The sequence below is a fragment of the Rhipicephalus microplus genome, chromosome 7, assembly GCF_043290135.1.
Source record: "Rhipicephalus microplus isolate Deutch F79 chromosome 7, USDA_Rmic, whole genome shotgun sequence".
Lineage (NCBI taxonomy): Eukaryota > Metazoa > Arthropoda > Arachnida > Ixodida > Ixodidae > Rhipicephalus > Rhipicephalus microplus.
This window is the reverse complement of record NC_134706.1, coordinates 118,960,896-118,975,910: the sequence shown is the minus strand read 5'-3', so window position 1 is coordinate 118,975,910 and position 15,015 is coordinate 118,960,896. Positions and strand designations below refer to the sequence as shown.

General features: G+C 43.4%; 1 pseudogene; it reads right to left on the bottom strand.

Moving 5' to 3' along the window:
• Positions 1-239: 239 nt before the first annotated feature.
• LOC119186094 (fatty acid synthase-like) overlaps positions 240-15,015 on the bottom strand; it is a 57,518-nt pseudogene continuing 42,742 nt past the window's right edge.

Sequence of the window (15,015 nt, the reverse complement as noted above, 5' to 3'; positions counted from 1 at the left end):
AATAAATGAATGACTATCCAACAGCTTCCATTGGATTCCATAAGAATGCAACAAATGAGGCAGTAAAGCATGTAATTAATTTAAAACTGAGGCGTAGGTGGTACGATTACCATTTTGCTGGCGTCTGGGTTATATTAGAAAACTATATGGGGTACGAAGAGGTCGTTTCAAGACTAGCTGAAAGATAAATTTGTTTTGTTCATTGGTGGACTATGGAAAAAAAATGATGGTAATGTCAGTTCACGCGTTTGAGAATGTTTATTCTGAGTCGAGGACATCGGTACTTGGATGCCCTACGTTGGTGTGCAACTCGACTATATCCCAAAAGCATGAAAGCGGCGCTGTGGTTATAATTTGAAGCACCTTGTTCCATGTTTAGCAATCTGAAACAAAAAAACAGTCTGTGAAAATTTACATACCAAGTTGTGTCAGCTGGATAACCAGACTATGATGACGAGTAAGATGGTTTTAAGTGAAAATTGAAGGAACAGTGTTGAGGTAAGTGGTTCGTGCGGACACCTGCAGAGATACGATTCGCCTCCTCAAATGTGAGGTAGAAGTACGATGCGATTAGCAACAAAAAAACCTATTGGCATGAATTGCGTACACGAAGCAGGAATAGTAAGAGCCTACTGACTGGTTTGTGAGACAAACGGACACTGAAAGGTATAAGACTGAATAAATGTTTACTTTTATACTACAAAGAATGCTTCACCACACTCGTGGAATGGAAAAAAGGGACTTGCACAATGAGAGAGAAAGAGACGGAAAAAGAAATGTACAGTTTGGGATGCTGCCATTTGAGAATTTTGAGCGCCGCTTTGACATGCCGATGCGTCACAGTCCGCTGCGTGGCTGCTGCCACCGCAAATCTTTCAAGCTCCTGGTGTGATAGGTGACGCCAGCACTATCGCCAGCATTGTCAGTCTCCATCGCGCAATACGCACCGGCTGATGCGGACGGGAACTTACCAGTTTTTACAAGCGCTTACTGCCGAAAAATAGCTTTATCTTGACGATTTATGATGCTGCTCTAGAGGAACGTTCGTGCACGTTAGGTATCGTTGTCTCCCCAGTAGTGAAGGCAATATTGACACTTGCTCCTCCACAGAGTTGAAATGTGACAGTGTGTTCGCACTGGTTCATTGTTTTTGTCGCGAAATGCCCTAGAAGCCGCTCGCATACTTTGTGTAGTGGATATATGGTTGTAAAAGAAAAAGAATTCATATGTTGCTTTAAACAAAATCAGTGGCGACGCTTGACAGACTTACAGATTTACGCCTTAACGATAGCATAAGGATGTACCTAGTTTGTAATTGAACAACGTTGTGCATGCTTTTATTTGTATGAATTCATTCGATAATTTTAATTTGTGAATTGATGCTACAATGTAATCGGTAAAGTTAAAAGCAGCTGTAATCGGAGAAGCTTTTGCATATGGCTGCATTTTGTTTAATGGGTAGCGCGCTTTAAACAACGCGCGATAGTGCGCTTGAAATCTTTCCGAATTCAGTAAGCACCCTCCGGTATTAAGGAAATACGTGCAGGGGGGGGGGGGGGGGGAGTTATTCCTAAAAAAAATAAGATAAAAGTGCGCCCTGTAACTCTTTCTCAAAAGGAGGACACCCTCAACAGTAGCTCATGAGAGATGGTGGTAAGGAGGGATTAAAAAGAATAGGTATTAAAGGTATAGGGATAGAGAGAGACGCAGGAGGGGAGAGAGGCCGCGGGGACTGCCTCATACGGAAAGAGAACATAGGAAAGATGGACACGGTCGCAGAAGTCCGAGGACGGGGCACGACTCAGCGAGAGCTCTTGTCGGTGTCAGGATATGGCGTCGGGCGAGCCAGTCAGCCAGAGCTGCGGTGTCGTCGGAGATCGCGGCTGCACAACCGGTCGGCACAAAATCCAGTGAGCGAGTCATTAGTGCAAAAATGCGTTTGTCTTTTGTAATGGGTGACCGGTTTTCAAACACAAGTCGTTACCATAATAACAAGTTCTGACGCCCGATGACAACGTACGCTCATACCAAGATAAAAATCATTGTGATACTACACGTTTTAGTACCAAGCCCGTATACAGGACGTTGGGTCGGCAACGTGGTTGCTGGCATATGTGTCACTTACTTTTCGCGTTTTTTCTAAGCAAGTTCTTTATAATTCGCAATGTCATGTTCGTGATGGAATTATGTTTGCGAAGTCGCGATGGGCTCCAATGAAATATTTTCGTGTTAAAAAAGAAAAATCCTCCGCAGGATATACTTTCTTAATAATGATATGAAACTTTTTCAATATATTATCCATATCATTTCTTTTTATGTTAACGCGACAAAAAAAACGCGTGTTGCAGAAATCCCGGCGTCGGCGTGGGCGTCGTTAGTTGTGAGCGAAAAATCATCATCTTGGCGTCAAAGAAAAATCGGCCATTTTCGCATGACTGAAAAATTGATAAATATGCAAAATAAATGGCGAGCATCGTGCCCGGTTCATTTGCGTGGCAAGGGCACACACTAGAAACAGAATATTGCTATCGCGTTCAACTTGTATAGGTGAAGCTTGAAGGTGCTCAAAATTTTTTCTTTGATGTGATGTATTATTTCAAAATTCGCCATTGCGAACTTCATGCGGAAGCACATTAAAAAAATGACAGCATATCCACGGGGTGAATGATGGAGAGGGAGGCGAAGCTGGGTCCGCACGCCACTGCAGCACCGCTTCAGCCTCCCATTGTCTTACTGCAGGGTTCTCATGGCGCGGGCGCGTAGCTTCATGGCGTGCTTCTGCATCGCGAGGCAGCACATCGGGGTCCCTTCTTCGAGCGTGAGCCGCCGTCGCCCTGTGCGCACGCCGCTCAGCAGCCTTGTCCACCCTCCGTCGTCGAGCCTCTAAAGCTAAGCGCGCGCTAAAGCGGCACTTTTATTGTACTATAGAACGCCGTGGGCGTACGGTGTCGCTGAAGAACACGCGATCGTAGTTGCGCGATTGTTCCTCTCTCCTTCTGTACGTGTAACGTCAATCCTTCTTTTCTACAAGTAACGCCTTCTTGTGTCGTATCATTTTGCATTTTTCAGCGTATAGAATGAGTACCGCCCTCCATGACCGGTTGAAGAATTGACGAGAGGTGGTTACCCTTAACTGAGACTCACAACCCACGCCATAACAAACTTCACCTCTAAAAAAGTGCGTCTTATGGCTTCGTAGCCCTGGCTGTGCCGCCACAAAAAATTGTCGCCAGGTGTAACAACTGTAGGGGAAATATGATGTGTTAGAGCAATAAGATGTCAATCAGCTGTCTCAAGTACAGTAATTTGCGCCGAGCTGAGGACAATGTGGAGCTAGCACATACGAATGAACTAGCTATGTACATCTGATAATGAGTGAACCACCTAAATGTTGTTCAAGTTATACTCAATAGAGAAAATAAACGAATATAATAAAATCTGCTTGCACATCGGTGTCACTTAAGCATAAAAAATATGCGGCGTGAAAGCTGTGCTGCCTAGTACATTTGGAGGGTTGGAATAATGTCCCATGCAACATAATACTTTCCTTTTCAAATTTTATTGCCAAGACCTAGGAAAGCAGAACTAATATACACAACTCCAAAGTCATGACTATTTTTGCTGCAGCATCATATCCTGGATATTAACAGTACACAGTTCAAGACAGAATTTGTCTCAATGGGTTTTCGTTCAAATTAAATAAAAAATAATTGTATAAACGTCATTTTGGAGCAATAAAGTACAATGGTGTTCCCTCGGAGAGAATGAATCCGCAAAAGCGATGGTGAAGTGTGCACCCTTATGCTCCATTTACAGCAGCATTCTTCGGTCAGTATCGAAGGGCACAGGTGGGCCCCTCTTTGCACGCGATATATTCGCTGCAGATACGTGAGGATGTCATAAAAAATGGGATTACGACGGGAGCATCATTCCTGGCATGGCATGTTTGCGCAATCAGACATTCACAAGAAGACACGGATGAAAAACACCAGTTTTTCGAAGCACTAAGTAAAAATACATAACTTTAGTCGAAGAAAAGTAAAAACTTAGGGCCTCGTTTTCTTTGTTAGACGCAATAATAATAGGAACTAAACAACAGTAAGGCCACAGGGAGTATAGGTGATAATATTAGAAATATTTGTCATGTATATTTCAAGAAGTCAAAGTGGACGAAGAGATAACATGCCACCGACAGAATGCGAACCGGCGATTTCCGAATAAAGCGTCCGATGCTCTACACTGCTACGGTAGCTGTCATCCCTCCATCCACTTTATATGGTATATATGTGCGTCGCGTAGAAGCGTCAATCCCTGCTTCCATTATATCTGCATGGAAGCTAACTGCGGAACTGTGTCTGGGCTCACCAGCACAGCGACAGTTCGATTTCTCAGAAATAAATCCTGTCTTATTTGTGGTCCTAACCTGTATCCGCTACGTTACTTCAGTGGTGCCGAAGATGAGATATTACTAGACATAACTTTCTACTAAAGATGGACGACCAGAAGGCATGAGATTTCGTCCACCAGTTTTCAAAGGAGCAGCGGGAAACTAAGGTACGTACCGCATACGTCTTGAAGACTTCGAGATCATGAAGTAACAGAATTAGGAAAGCACCGCACTTTGCTTGTTTTTTTCGCTGAGCGACCGCGTTGTACGTGTATTACAAGGACGTAATCCAAGCCCTCCGGTAAACCTGCAGCTTAAGCTACGACCAGGTTGTGGAAAGTCTCGGAGATCAGTAAAACCCGCAAGGTACTGAAATGGCAGCCAGTTGTGTTTTTCATGTGGAAGCAAAAGGAAACCAAGAGTGTGTCAAAGATCATGTCAGAACTGAGGAGGCTAACCAGAAGCCGCTACCTATTTTTACCTTATTTATTTGCCAATACTGCAACTCTCAAAAAGGGTTTCAGCAGGGTAGCTACACAATTGTTAAATTAACAAATTGGCAACAAAATAAAGAAGTATATACAGACTTTCAGAATATCAAAAAGATACAAAATCTGACAATTCGCAATAAACAAGTACAAGGGCATCTAATAAAATTAAATAAGCACTGCATTCAAGATGACTACCAGCATAAAATAATCACTACACTGAACAAACTACACAGCACTACTTCATGTAACACAGTACCGACAGTTATTGCTGAAGCTGCCTAGTGAAAAGATTCAAAGATGATTGCGAAACAACATCGTTATTAAAATTATTACATTCGGTAGTGGTCCTGGAGAAAAGCGAATATTTGAATGCGTTATTTCGGGTGGTGAATAGACTCATTGTGAACGCATCCCTCTGCTAAGTGGCATATCCCGTCGAAAAATGAGGTATCTGTAATATGTCTAGACTAAAGCAACCTTTAACTAACTGAAAGAAAACTTTCAATCTCAACACAGTGTTTCTTTGTGTTGGAGTTGGGAAGTTGCCTCTTGCAAATAAACATGTTACTGAAGTATGTCCGAAACTGTCATAAGTTAATCTAATGACTCTCTTGGCAATTTTTCTGTTTCGTTGATAATGGTTTTAGTGTGAGGGTACCAAATTAATGATGCGCAATGTAGTGTAGGTTGAACGATTGCATTGAAAGCAGTAATGCGAACAGCGGGAGTGGAAAGCTTGAGAGCTTGTTTAAGACAATAGAGTTTGTTTTTCAATGTATTTATTGCAGTTTTTATGTGTTTTGTTCAGTTTAGGTCATGTGAAATCGAAAGATCAAGGCACTTGTAGTGTTGTACCACCTGCAATAAAATATTCGCTGAATATGTGAAATGAAGAGGGCCATGCTTATGAGTAATTGACATAAAAAGGGTCATTTCAAAATGACTGACATCTGCCATTTATCGCACCAACTAATGACTATAATAAATGCATCGTTCAAATTGATTTCGTCACTCTGGTTTTCCAACTCTGTGTACAGAATGCAGTCATCAGTATATAAAATGACAGTTACTGGTATACAATGTGAAGTATCGTTGATAAATAACAAAAATAGGAGTAGCCAAAGCATTGAGCTTTGCGGGACACCCAAATTAACTGGTACTGTACGGGAACAATGATCATTGAAGAAGTATTGCATCCTATTTAAAAGATAAGCGGAAATACAATTTATACGCTGAGTACTTTCAAGATATAAATCGAATTTGAACAGCTAATTGTTGTGAGAGACCATATCGAAAGCTTTTGCGAGATTCATGAAAATTGCATCTACTTGTTTTCCAGAATATATAGCTAGTGCGAAATCGTACACTAGTTACCTGGTGAGAAGAGGTTAAAAATCATTTCCTGAATCTGTGCTGCAATTCTGATCAAATAGTGTGCTCATCAAGGAATTCAGAAATATGGCTATGTAATATATGCTGAAGGAGCTTGCTGGAAGTGGAGAATAATGAGATTGGGCGATAGTAAGTTTCATACATGGTACTGTCACTCTTATGTAGGGGCATTACTTTTGCAGTTCCACTGTCATCCAAACCTTGAAGATCTTGCAAAGATTTAGAAAAGATAATATTTAGATGTTTTGACACACAAACTTGACACACTAGGAACTCATTGGGCACTCTGTCAGGACCTGAAGATTTATTAACATCAAGTTTCAAATAGTTTTTGCAAATTTCCCACACAATATCAGGTAGGAATGGGTTTGCCACAATAGGTGTTTCCAGGACTCCTTTATCATTTGTAAAATATATTTAAAATGATCGTTATAAGCATTAGAAATAACAAATCATCTCTAGTTTTTACACCATCAATTTAAAAAATTATCAGTGGTGACAGTGTTAGAAGCAACCAAAACCTCTCGGGAGACGAAGACATGAAAAGTGAAAATTGTTGGTCAAAATAGCTTTCGCTGTCAGACAATGCATTTGATTTCACTTGAGAAGCAAGTTCATAAATTTTATGTTGAAGAACACTTACGTCTTTAGAGCTCCGTCTTTGATTTTCGAGTATTTTTGGCCGTCTTCGCCACAGCAACGTTCTTCGATAAATCTTGAGGTTGTTCCCTTTCTTTTTTTGCAATTAGCAGAACAATTTTATCGATGCACTCAATCATGACGTCTTTTAAACGCTTTCAGAAATAGTCAACGTCAGCAGTGTTACTTTAAAACGAATCAAATTTAAATGACACTAAGCCAAATGTTGTGTGACATCTGTGCATGAAAAGTTTGGGAACAAACCTTCTTGCAGTTCTTCTTTAAAACAACATCAGAGAGCGTAAGTAACAGCCTGATAATTCGAAATTTCACGGAAAACAGAGCAGCTAGCTTGAGCAGAGATTGAGCCACTAATGAAAATAGATCTAGCATTGAACTTCAGTTTTGTTGTATTCGAGTATAATCATCGATTTGCGTGAAGTCAAAAGGAAACGTTATATCCATCATTATTTCAGCGGGTTTGTCGCTGGATCGCTGCACAGAGAAAGATCGCCAATCGATATGCGGTAAAACGATATATTCAGCTAGAATAGTCAATCATCAGGCTTCACATGCGCAACAGGGTAGTTGTATAAGTCATCCAGAGCATCCATAGAGGAAATGGGTGCGCGATAAATAGCCGCAATAACATACCTTATTCTTTCATATTAAGCATTGCAGAATATGCTCCCGACATGATGTATGCCACAAATTTTTATTATTTGCAGAGACTGAACAGGATCGTTACCCCAGTACCTCTACTACCACGATCATTCCGGTACACACGGAAGCCCAGTGAAACAAATTAACTATCAAGTATGCTATCGTTCAACCATGTCTCTGCTAGGATAGCAATATGAGGATTATAGGCCAGGAGCCACCCTTAGTACTTTTGAGGTTTTGCTAGTACACTTCTACAATTTATATTTAGTATCTTCAAGGACTGAGTGCTGCGTGTGTTGCGTCGTTTTTCATTCCTAATTATTTACCTTAACATGTGAGTTTTTCGCTTCATCCCAACTAAATGAATTCCCATCCACATCAAAACAGACACCTTCTCTAGATAATCAGTAACCATTAAAATAGATTTAACGTTCCAAAACCACCTTATTTAACGTCCCAAAACCACCATATGAATATTAACGTGAGATTTAACGTCCCAAAACCACCATATGAATATTAGAGACGCCGTAGTGGAGGGCTCCGGAAATTTTGACCACCTGGTGTTCTTTAACGTGCACCCAAATCTGAGCACACGGGCCGACAACGTTTCCGCCTCCATTGGAAATGCAGCCGCCGCAGCCGGATTTGAACCCGCAACCTGCGGGTCAGCAGCCGAGTACCTTAGCCACTAGACCACCGCAACGGGGCAACCGCCAGAATAATTGGGTTGTGCTTGTTTCTAACTACCCGGCCAAGCTTGTGACATCTTTCAACAGAAATTGCTTTTGCACCTAATTAATTTTCAAACATTTTATTGACAGTGTTTTGGAGCATCTGAGGCGTTTCCTTGAAAGGTTCTTTTAGGCCGTAAATAATTATTTCAATCCAATTTTAAGAATCATCAGCTTTGTCTTCAATAGATGCCAATTTTTGTTGCTTTTGATTCACGGAATCCTCAATTTACTTCACTTGCTTAGGCAATAACGAGAATTTAATCATGCGATACTCCTTGGCATCTTTTATTTCTGCTAGCATGCCAAATTTTTCTACTATGTCTTTCTGGTTAGCCTGAATGTCCTCCATGGCTGCTTTGATTGTTTTTAGTCCAGTGAGTAGCTCAGCCAACAATTACTTTTCAGTAATAGGACCAGGATTAGCCTCAAAGTTCCCGGAAGCCAAATGGGGAACAGGTGCCACACAAGAAAAAAAGAAATTTAAGACACAGTTGGCAAGGCAGCAGCAGCAGGAAGCGGTTATCACTGCGCTAACATAGAGCTGGAAAATACCTACTAACCTGTATTGCAAGGCAAAGCGGATTATTGAGCATGCTTTTTTTTGTTTCATCGCACCGAGGTCCAGTGAACCCGCCTTCGTAGTACACCGGACCTTGTTTTCTACTGAGCCGCGGCTTCGAGCCCCGGCGAGCGCTCTGCGCTCTCCCGACATCCAACGCGCCAACACGGCTCGTCCCACCTCTCACAACTCGGCGGATCCACTTCTCCCGGCCTTCTCGGTGGCCTTTCTGGATGGTTGGGTCTGCTGAGCGTTTCGATGCGCGCACGCGAACACGACTCGAATGCTCCCTCCTCCCCTTTTTTTCTTCTACTTCTTTTGCTTTTATTTTCCTATCCACTTTTATTCCCACTTCCCCTCTCCTTGTGCCGACCTATTGAGGTGTCATCCCAGTGATAGACACTTATGGACGGCACTCTTCTCTTGCTTTGCTTTACATAAGCACTAAGAGAGAGAAAGAGAGCATGCTACCTTCAGGGCTTCCGGAATGCCCAATGCTGCGAGATGAAATGGCACGTAGATTTGAAGGCTCCGGAGTTATCACGGGTGTCGACGTCACTTGGCGATAATCCCACGTTAACGTCAAGATGAAAAGGGGCCTTGTTTTCTCAACACAGCATGCTGTGTTGAGAAAACACAGCATGCTGTGTTTTCTCAACACAGGTGCCACCTGTGGACGATCGCTGCAGCGATCGTCCGCAGGTGGCGATAACCAGCCTCCTTCGGTAGTACCATGGACCGTATGTTACGAGATCGCATAGTTTGCGATTCCGCCAACAATTAGACCTCCGGGATGACGACGCACGTCGTTCTTTGTTGACGCGAGGTTAGCTGAGCTTAAACGAGGCTGAGGACTTAGCCAAGGCTTCCGAGAAGGCGCAGGAAGACGTCCGTGACATTCAGGAGACTGGAGTGGGCAATTGAAGTGTTACCATGAACGCCCTTCAATGACTACGACGATAGAAGTCCGGGACGCCGAGCACCAATTTTGTAAGAAGTAGCCCTCTCGGCGAACGTTGGACGGGCCACATAAATTTAACGTGTGCTAACATCAAAACATCAAATTCCTCGTTGCGGGAGGAATGGTCACTTGTCTATGATCGGTATGGCACTGGAGTTGTTCCCGGATGTCAGTTACATGTGTCGTGGAAAAAGATAAAAGCGAGAGCGAAGAATTTATGCTTGCCTTGGTGGCTTGGTGGCGCACAGTGCGACTGACATAGACGTCTCGCGGCCTGTCGAGGAAGTTTGGAGGTGAAGAGGGCAAAGACTGAGAAATATTACCGACAATTCCTCGCAGGTGAATGTACAATTGCAATGAGTGTATACGAGAGACAAAGGAGGTGGTGGACAGCTCTTACCATAACTGTCCTACGGCTGTCATGCTTTACGGAACCTCTGCCCGTGATCGGCAAATTAACTATGGACGTGATGTGTGAGACAGTTACCGTGACCAGTACGTTAGTGCTGGTGGACTGTGAAAGAACACTGCTCTGCGGTCGTCGTACGATAGAGGAATTTCGCAATACTAGCGTGTCTCTTTTAGACGCCAAAAATGTTACGTGTCTAAACTTTGTTCAAAATAATGCGCAGTTGAAAGCCCTATATTGAATTTTCGAAGCTTTCTGACAACAATGTGGGTTACTGTAGAGGGCTTCTGGTTAAACTAAACATGAACTATACTCGGTGCTCGATCTCGCGTTTGCAAAGCAGGGACAGTGCCTTATGCATTGCGTACACAACTTTCTGTAGAGATTCATTGCCTGGTAGAAGGAGTGCTTTGCCAGATCAGCGTGTCTGAATGAGCAACACAGTAGCTCCTGGGGCGAAAAAGAATGGTGACATAGGACTCTGCGGATATTTAAAGAAAACGGTGGATCTGGCTACTTACTTGTAATAACGCCTTCTGCCGAAGGTTGATAATCCCTTTACAGTGCTTGCTGTAGGGGAAGTCTTTAGCACGTTGGACCTACGTGATGCATACAAGTAGCTTCCTCTAGATGCTGAAGCTAAAAAGATAGCCGCACTTTACACGCATAAGGGACCTTACTGTTAAAACCGCTTCACTTTTGCAATCGCTTCCGCCTCAGCTCTGTTCCAAAGGGGCATGGCATCAGTCCTCCGAGGCATGCCAGAAGCATTACCGGTGCATAAGAAGTCGACATGTATCTTCTACGAAAAGTGTTCGAACGGCTACAGGAGAGTGACCTGAAGCTCATCAAAACCAAATGCCTATTCAAAGAAAAAGAGCTAAAATTCCCCCGCAACCGCAACGAAGAAAAAGGCCTGCACCTGTTGCAAGACAAATGTCAGTGCCGTATTGGGGGCACCGGCGCCAACCTCAGTGAGCCAGTTAAATTCTTTCCTTGGCTTAATCAGGTGTTGCGCAAAATTCTTACCCAATTTTTCTACCATGCTAGCACCACTGTATGCAACGCTGACGAAGGGTGTTCCCTGGAAAAGGGGACAGGTGCAAGAAAGCGTATATAAAGAAGCAAAAAAGGCTATAAAAATCAAGGTTTTTTGGTTCATTTTGATTCTTGCAAGCAACTTTGGCTTGAAGTTCGCGCTGCCTTGTGTAGTTTGGCTGCAGTTCTGTCTCATCGCATGAAAGGCAAAACTTACCCGATAAGTTTTAGACCGAGTACATTGATACCAGCAAAGAAAAACCACGCGCAGATTGAAAAGAAAGGGCTTGCCTTAGTTTTTGGTGTGACCAAGTTTTAAGTTTTTTGGCTACCGGCTATCGCTGATTATGGATCTCGAGCCATTGACCGGGTTTTTTCATCAAGAAAAGCCCATTCTACAGACAGTGGCAAGGATCCAACGCTGGGCAGCCCCACCGTGGTGGTCTAGTGGTTAAGGTACTCGGCTGCTGACCCGCAGGTCACGGGATCGAATCCCGGCTGCGGCAGCTGAATTTGCAATGGAGGTGGAAAGGTTTTAGGCCCGTGTGCTAAGATTTGAGCGCACGTTAAAGAACTCCAGGTGGTCGAAATTTCCGGAGCCGTCTACTACAGCGTCTCTTATAATCATATGGTGGTTTTGGGACGTTAAACCGCCAAAATCAATCAATCATCAACCAACGCTGGGCATTACTCCTGTGAGAGTATCAGTATGAGTTGGAATATTAGAAAAGAGAGCTGAGCAGTAACGCCGATTATTTGAGTCTCTCACCTCAGCCTAATTAGGAAAGCGCAAGAAAAAAGCGTGCGGTAGAACACGAGGTGCAGGGGCAAGCATTAGACGAGTTTTCTCTGTGTCAACAGAAGCTAGCAGAGAACACAACTGAAGATAGCCTGTTTTGTGAAGTAATAACGTGGATTCTGCGGGACTGGCTAGGACAAAGGAATACGGAACAACAGTGCTAACGGCCTTTCTTCACTCGTAGACATGTGCTGGCAGTGAGCAACGAATTATTTTATTCGAGTTACCGTGCCCTTTTGTGCGATAGAGTGCGTTTTTTCATGTTGGAGGAAGTGCACGAAAGCCATCTGGGCATTAGGGCAACGAAGACCTTTGAGCGCGCGTTTTTTGGCATCTTGCTTAAGACTAAAATAAAGAGAGTCTGGTAAAACATTCTTCATCCTGTGTGCAGTGTATGTCACTACCTGCGGTTTAGGTTCCTTCAAGTCAACCTGAAACTGACAAGCGCTGATCTTGGCTGCATGTTGATTTCCTGGTCCGGTGGAAGATCACATGATCCTTGTGCTGGTGGACACAAGTGCGAAATAGATAGAGGAAGTGCTACTCAAAACAGCGAGAACTAATACCCCAGTAGAAGTCCTTTGGAGCATTTTTGCTTGTTTAGGCCTGCCTCACACAGTTGTGGTCAATAATCGTCCCCGAATCACAAATGTGGTGACAAAGACATTGTTTCGGGATAACCATGTCCGTCATGTGACAGCTGTTGCATATCATCCGCAGTCAAACGCAGCAGCCAAGTGGGCAGTGCGCACTGTCAAGGAAGCCCTAACGAAAAAAGTGGGGTCACTTAAATGTTGGATTGCTAAATTCTTCCTTCGTTACAGAGCAACGTCGGCAAAGGACGGCAAATCGCCTGCGAAGACGTTGCAGGGCGCCTAACCTAAAACCAGACTATGTGCTGGTTTCCCGAAACGAGATTTTACAAAAGAGACAATCAGTAGCAAGGCCCCGGGACTGCCTTCTCTCTTGTTTTCTTCCCGGACCACGAGTTTGGTCACGACAATATAACCGCAGAGGACAGAAATGGCTGCCTGTTGCTGTGACGGCTACCAGCGGGGGTCGGCTGCTCCCTCTTCATACCAGAGACGGAGAACAGCTTCGACATGCCGACTAAGTACGGCTTTCGGACGCGCAACAGAAAAGCCTTCGTGACTAACTCATGGGAGAGTGAAACGTACATCAGCTATGAAGGTTCACTGCCACATCAACTACCCAAAAAGGGAACTCTGTCAGCAATCCACCGAAGGGGCGGGTACTGTCCTGCCTAAAAGCAATGTGAAAGACCTGGTCTTACCGAGACGTTCAACTTGCAATAGGAGAGTTCCGGACAGGTTTAAAAAAAAGAAGTGCAAGTTCTCACCGGACACTTTAGGGGAAGGAAGGGCTGCATTGCGTTAACTGCTGAAATGTGTCTGGGCGCATCTGGATGGCGGCGATCCGAAGTATCAGAAAAAAACACTCTTTCATTTGTGGTCCTGGCCTGTGTTCCCTACGTTGCTTCAAATTATTTCAATTATGGTGAATGTGGAACACTCTTTTTTTGCTTGTTCTTATCCGTTACCTTATACAAGAAAATAAACGAAATGACAGCTTTATTCTTGTGTTTTTGACGAGAAAACTCTTTCTAGAATTGATAAAATAATTATATGGGCATGTTGGGCAAAATAAAAATCATTTTTCTGGAGATGCCAATCAAATTGACTGTGAGATTGAGTGGGAGTCGGTGCTTTAGATTTACAACCGATTGACACCGCATCACAAATGATTCAGATGAAACTATAATGGATGAATGAGTTTCAGATCGATGGCAAGGTGATAAAAGAACAGGTGAGACATTGTTGTTACCCCCATGTTATTGAGCTAAGTTGGCAAAGAAGAAAACACTCACCGTTATTGTTAATTCATGGATGTGATATGCACTTCTGCAGGGTAAAGTAAAGTAATCGGGTGTTTTTCTTTTTGTCGCTTTTACCATTTTGCGGCTTCTGCAGAACATACCTGCGTATAATATGACCCAGGTCGGGAAATGTGTCATGTATCACTGCGCACTTAAGCCAATGTGTTTCTGTGTCGAACTTCGTATTTTTAGAAGATTTGTTGTGCGGAGCAATACGATTATTGTTTTGTGCTATTGCACTATGATTGTGTTACCTCACCGCAAATTTTGAATGAGCACCATCTGTAAAAAGATCACCCAACGATTGTAAGGCGTGCATTTTCGGAAGGGTAAAACGTAAGTGCAGCCAATGCCGAGTGACCCCTAGCTATACGCACTGTAAACTACATACCCTGTCCAGTTTCGGCAGGAGGTGGAACTTCAGGCACAGGTGTTCTGCCGTTGCCACTTTCATCTATCGCCTTTAACTGGGCCACTGTGAAATGTCGAACATCTTGTGCAGACATGGTCACCTCGAAATAACGTTGCAGCAGCTGCTTCATTTCGACGCTCATTAGCGAGTCAAATCCCAATTCAGCGAGGGTGACGGTTGGGCTCGTCTTCGACAGGTCTCGTATGCCTGCACGAGAGGTAAAGAGAGGATATGTAGTAGTTCTTCTCATCTTTAGCTGAAGAATTAGTTTCAAAATAACTGCTGCTTCACTTTACCTCGCAGATACGAAGACAAGAAGGTTACAAATTATTTGTCACGCAAAATCTGATGGTAATATACCAACAGTGCTAGGCCCGATTGTTGACAGTGATTACAAGTTTAAACCTTAACAATATCAAATAGGAGACAACACGGGAGCGATGTAGCTTTCGTGAGGTGTACTTGCTGGCATGTTGCTTCCCACAAGCTAGATAACCTAAATATAACGGAAATCGACATTGTACGTTCTTACATGGCCATGTCTGTGCATGGGAGAAACGGGTGCCAATACAAATGCTTCGAAAAAAAATGTTTGATTTATTAGCACACAATTTAGTATAATCAATTGGTAGTG